Source organism: Oncorhynchus kisutch, linkage group LG23 (assembly GCF_002021735.2).
Source record: "Oncorhynchus kisutch isolate 150728-3 linkage group LG23, Okis_V2, whole genome shotgun sequence".
Classification (NCBI taxonomy): domain Eukaryota; kingdom Metazoa; phylum Chordata; class Actinopteri; order Salmoniformes; family Salmonidae; genus Oncorhynchus; species Oncorhynchus kisutch.
Genome location: NC_034196.2, coordinates 2079080 through 2085813, shown reverse-complemented (window position 1 = coordinate 2085813; position 6734 = coordinate 2079080).

Genomic DNA, 6734 nt, shown 5'->3' with positions numbered 1-6734 from the left:
ATGTCCATCATTTATGTCCAAATAGCTACTTTTGTTAGCGCGTTTGGTAAACAAATCAAAACTCAAGAAGCACATTCACTAGTTGCAGGCGAAATGTAAAAAGAAATATTTTACAGTCCGTAGAAACATGTCAAACGATGTATAGAATTAATCTTTAGGATGTTTTTAACATAAATCTTGAATAATCTTCCAAACGGAGAATTCCTTTGTCTGTAGAAAAGCAATGGAACGCGTGGTCGCTCTCACGCGAACAAGGATCTGACTCATTCCCCTCTCATTCGCCCCCACTTCACAGTAGAAGCCTCCAACAAGGTTCTTGAGACTGTTGACATCTACTGAAAGCCGTACGAAGTGCAACATGACCAATATCCCACTGTATATACAATAGGGAATGAGTTGAAAAACGACCAACCTCAGATTTCCCACTTCCTGGTTGGATTTTTTTCTCTGTTTTTTGCCTGCCATATGAGTTCTGTTATACTCACAGACATCATTCAAACAGTTTTAGAAACTTCAGAGTGTTTTCTATCCAAATATACTAATCATATGCATCTATTAGCAACTGGGACTGAGTAGCAGGCAGTTTACTCTGGGCACCTTATTCATCCAAGCTACTCAATACTGCCCCCAGCCATATTAATCAGGTGTTTCTGGATGTGTGCATTTAATATTTTTGCAGTTAAAATGTCTAATCATGCCCCAGCAGTCCTGGGTATTAGCTGTCCCTCTGTCCTTCGTCTCTTCAGGCCATTGGGGGTGTGGAGGCTGGCTAAGCCCTGGTTAAGCACCTGCTTGCCCTATGGCGCTGGGCTGGGTTTGTATTAAGCCCAGTGTCATCGGATGGACCATACTGTGAGTGTGTGAAGCATAACACCCACTGTCTGAGTGGGAATTGTGGAATTCCCTTTTGCCTCTGTTAGCAATGTGTCCCGACGCTGGCAGAGTGGAACGGAATGGAACAGGGGGGCTGATCATTGTTTCAGAAATACACAGACAGCCATGGGAATGGGAATGGGAGAGCGAGAGAGAGAGAGAGAGAGAGAGATGGCGTGTGTATGAGTGATTGAGTGTCCAACATGCATCCTGTCACTGAGGTGCATTTTTGGACAGACTGAACACCTCTGTACGACTACTGTTTCAGACTGATAGCAGCACCGCAGACCCTCATCATCAGACAGACACAGGGAGACACTGATCCAATCTTGGCAGTAAGTCCTGTTTTTCTATGTTTATGTTTGTGTGGGAGCAGGGGCACCTTTAAAGAGTAATAAAATCAATAGAGACCAGGTAGTGCACAGTGGTAATATTTTGAACACACTCCCTGTACTAACACAGATATCAATTCTGGTATTAAAATTGTAACAATAAAAATTTGCCTGAGTTAGTATAATATGGGCTATGAGCCTAAAATGTTCTCCTGAATTGAAATTACATCTTCCCTCCTTACTTTCTTTCAGAAAATGAGCTTGGCTCGGATCCATGATAAACACAAGCTAAAGAAATACTGGGAGGAGAAAATCGAAAGTCACAGCGATATAATGGGGAGTGAGGAATCCAGAATGAAGAGCAGTGCCTTATCAAAGTAAGTATCTCTGTCAATATGCCTTATCAACTATAGACCATCACTGTTATGAAGAATACCTCAGGAAAAGGAAAATACATGTTTTTCTTGTCTTAATAAAGTCTACTTTATAGACAGTAATGACCATTGGAATTCTGTCTCCATGCACAACCATAACCTACTTACACTAGGGCTCATTGAGTAATAGGCTTTGGCTTTGGTTTCTGTCTTTTCCACAGTGTTTCTTTACTGCAACACAGCCTGTTGGTTTGGTCGCCTATAACTCAATTCTGCTCAGGACAGTAACTAGTCTAATATCGGAACCAATCTCCTCACAATGAGCATCTGTTCTTGAGATGCTGCTCAGAACTTAACCGACAGTAACCAAGACAACACGCCTTGCGCCCTTGAAGCATAACTGACATGCAAATGAGTTCTAATCGATTGCAGGCTGAGGCGGGTAGACTACAGAGCCTAGCTACAGACTGGCAGGCAAACAGGCAGGGAGGCAAGCAGGAAGATGTGCAGGCAGCCAGGTAGGCAGGCAGGCAGAGAGACAGGCCTTCGGCAGTATGCTGTGCTCAGCCGCTGCAGTCAGGTCAGTAGGGATTAAGAACGTATTGTTGCAAATGCACCCTAATCCTTCCTCTTTGGTCCTGTGACTAATCAATGTGAGCAGAATGTGTTTCCTTTGGAACAGCTGGGAGGGGCCCTCTAAAGCCCTAACCCTCCACCACCTGTAATGAATATATAGATTGTTCACACACAGAACAACACAATGGGCCTTGAGGCTGATCCTCCCTGTATTAATATGTGTATCTGTGTGATCCACAAATCCCCTTCGTTACACAATGAAATAACTGACTGCAAAGGTAATTGCTGCAAGGGAGGGGTGGATGGAGGGAGGGAGAGAGGGATGAGTGAAAGAAAGGTAGAGACGTTAAGAAATACTGTCTCATTACTCCACTACCAGCATTAGGCCTAATGCTGAGTCACTGGTGAATTGTGTTCAGACCTGGGTTCATCTACTATTTGAAATCTCTCAGATACTTTGAGCATTTGCTATAGCCTACCTGGAGAGTCAGGTGTGCCAAGTTTGTCGTTTTGGGACCGTTCTATAGACCCATTTCCCAGCTATGCCATGAGAAGTTGCACGCACAGTTTGTCATCAGAAACCTCTTTATTTACCTAGCAGTGGATAGGATCACATGCAACTTCCAATGCAGCTTGTGCAATGACAAACACGCAATCAGATGGTTATCGTCTACAACATCGCAGATCGCAGCTAGCAAGGCAGAGAGGCGAGGTACAATATCTCAAACAGAGTTAAATAAAGCCAGAAGGTTATTGTACTTGTTGAACATAGTTATAGCCAACAATCTGGTTTGTTCTCTTGATCATCACTCACTCACTGCGAGGGTCCATTGTCAAGGTCCCAACATTAGCGTCCTGCTACAGAGCTTTTAGATGTTGGGATGAGCATGACATTTGACGGTTAACAGAAAATGGCTCTGTAGGTGGTCCATGAAGTACTTGAGATGATTTCAAATAGTATTTGAACCCCCTGTCAGATCACTAGAGATATGATCAGCATTGTTTTTACGACGGGTGATTGTGAAATGTGGAGTCTGTGTCATGTGGGCAGCCACGTTGTAGGTTTGAATAGGATCATGTGTCAGAGTAGCATCTTGTTTGTGAGTGACAGGGAGGGCAGGGGAGGTGACACGGTGTTCATTAGCAAATCAATGCGTTAGTTATTGAAGTCGTCTTCATGTTAAAGGATCACTGCCTCAGGACATTAAAAAGGCAGAGAAAAACACATTTGAATCCAAAAGAGAGGTGTAAACATTATGCACTTCATAGAGCCATGATAGGTTTCGGTTGTTGTATTCTACAGACATGTTTATGCTGTCGTTGCAAGTCCTTCATGTATCACACTGTCAATTATTTTATCAGATTGATTCTCCATGAATTAAAAATGGTCATGTTCATCACCCTTCCAACAGGCTGCGGGACGAGTGGCTCAGGAGGCTGAAGCTTCGGAACCAGCAGCTGGAGCGCTTCGAAGAGAAACACATCAGGAGGGCCAAGATGTCCCAACAGACCTTCAAGACACCCAGTCAATGACTACTCCAATCTACATTCTAGAATCTACATCATTCTAAGCCATCTGACTGAGGTCATGACACGTAGATTAGCCTGGCTGCCATCTCTTGTTCAAATACTACATTCCACTCATTGCAACTCCTGTCATTTGCCAAAGACAATCTTTGGCAAATGACGGGAGTGACAAGGAGTGGATTATTAGCTAAAAAAAAGACTGGTACTCAGACTAATGATGTAGGGTTAACTCGGACTAGCTTCTCCATTTCAGATGATGACATTACGACTATAGATTGAGGGGAAATACTGTAACTGAAGTGAAGTTTACTTCTTGCGAGGGAGACGGTATGGCAGAAAGTCAAATGGATGGGATGTCGCCGAATGATTAGTTGCAGAGCCATGCTGTACAGACTTTGTCATTAACACTCATGTCGTAGTTTTGAGGCGACCATCTGTTGTGCAGTTAAATAAGTGTAGGGGAGTATGTGAAGACCTGACTACATCAGAGTGACAGTCGTGGTGACAGGTGGGGTAATTATTTTATTTTTGTGTCGGAGGAATATACAACGTGATAGGGAGGAAACATGATGAAGATTGACAGAATATGGTATGGTTTTTTTTTTTAAGAAAGAAAAGTATGGAAAGTTCAGAGAAACCATAGAAATGTGTTAATGTCCCAATTTAATTTATCTGCAACATTAAAAGAGAGGGGAAAGCATCTCTTCTGAGGCATGTGAAATGTAAAGAACTCATTTGAGTAAAATAAAAAAATGCATGAGGACAGTTTCAGAGGTTTCTGAGAGATGTGTTCCGGCCAGGTTACACTGCAGGCGTAGTTCCTTTATCTGAGGGGAGAAGTTAGTCTTTCAGTCATCAATTTAACAAAATATTAGCATTGTGCTTTGAATTGACACTATGTCGATGTGTTTTAGGGTGTCTGCTTATGTCTTGGTGTTAAGACGAGCTGTGAAAGGGAGTGCTGTTAGCTTCATCTTCTTTTCAGTTTGATGTGATGAACAAAAATGTCCAAAAAAAACATCCTACAGCATCACCATGATCCTACATCCTACCGTATCACCATGATCCTACCGCATCACCATGATCCTACGTCCGACAGCATCACCATGATCCTACATCCTACCGCATCCCCATGATCCTACATCCTACCGCATCACCATGATCCTACATCCTACAGCATCACCATGATCCTACATCCCTCAGCATCACCATGATCCTACATCCTACAGCATCACCATGATCCTACATCCCTCAGCATCACCATGATCCTACATCCTACAGCATCACCATGATCCTACATCCTACATCATCACCATGATCCATCATCCTACATCATCACCATGATCCTACATCCTACAGCATCACCATGATCCTACATCCTACAGCATCACCATGATCCTACATCCCTCAGCATCACCATGATCCTACATCCTACAGCATCACCATGATCCTACATCCTACAGCATCACCATGATCCTACATCCCTCAGCATCACCATGATCCTACATCCTACAGCATCACCATGATCCTACATCCTACATCATCACCATGATCCATCATCCTACATCATCACCATGATCCTACATCCTACAGCATCACCATGATCCTACATCCCTCAGCATCACCATGATCCTACATCCTACAGCATCACCATGATCCTACATCCTACAGCATCACCATGATCCTACATCCTACAGCATCACCATGATCCTACATCATCACCATGATCCTACATCCTACAGCATCACCATGATCCTACATCCCTCAGCATCACCATGATCCTACATCCTACAGCATCACCATGATCCTACATCCTACAGCATCACCATGATCCTACATCCCTCAGCATCACCATGATCCTACATCCTACATCATCACCATGATCCTACATCCCTCAGCATCACCATGATCCTACATCCCTCAGCATCACCATGATCCTACATCCCTCATCATCACCATGATCCTACATCCTACAGCATCACCATGATCCTACATCATCACCATGATCCTACATCCTACAGCATCACCATGATCCTACATCATCACCATGATCCTACATCCTACAGCATCACCATGATCCTACATCATCACCATGATCCTACATCATCACCATGATCCTACATCATCACCATGATCCTACATCCCTCAACATCACCATGATCCTATATCCTACATCATCACCATGATCCTACATCCTACAGCATCACCATGATCCTACATCATCACCATGATCCTACATCATCACCATAATCCTACATCCTACATCATCACCATGATCCTACATCCTACATCATCACCATAATCCTACATCCTACATCATCACCATGATCCTACATCCTACATCATCACCATGATCCTACATCCTACATCATCACCATGATCCTACATCCCTCAGCATCACCATGATCCTACATCCTACATCATCACCATGATCCTACATCCCTCAGCATCACCATGATCCTACATCCTACAGCATCACCATGATCCTACATCCTACATCATCACCATGATCCTACATCCTACATCATCACCATGATCCTACATCCCTCAGCATCACCATGATCCTACATCCCTCAGCATCACCATGATCCTACATCCTACATCATCACCATGACCATAATTGAGAAGTGTACAATCATACATGATCAATGACCAAGTAGACAGCTTCTGATCAAAATAGAAATGATTGGACCGAATGTACAAGATTGGGAGATGGTACAGTATAACATTACGGAGTATGGCATTACAGAGTCATTTACTCCTGAGGTGCTGACCTGTTGCACCTTCTATAACGACAGTGATTATTATTGACCCTGCTGGTCATCTACAGGGCCTTCAGAAAGCATTAATGACCCTTGACTTATTCTACGTTCTGTTGTGTTACAGCCAGAATTCAACATGGATTCAATTCATTTCTCTCTCTCTCACCCATCTACACACAATACCCCATATTGACAAAGTGAATGCATGTTTTTAGACATTTAAGCTCATTTATTGATAATGAAATACAGAAGTATCTCCTTTACATAAGTATTCACACCCCTGAGTCAAA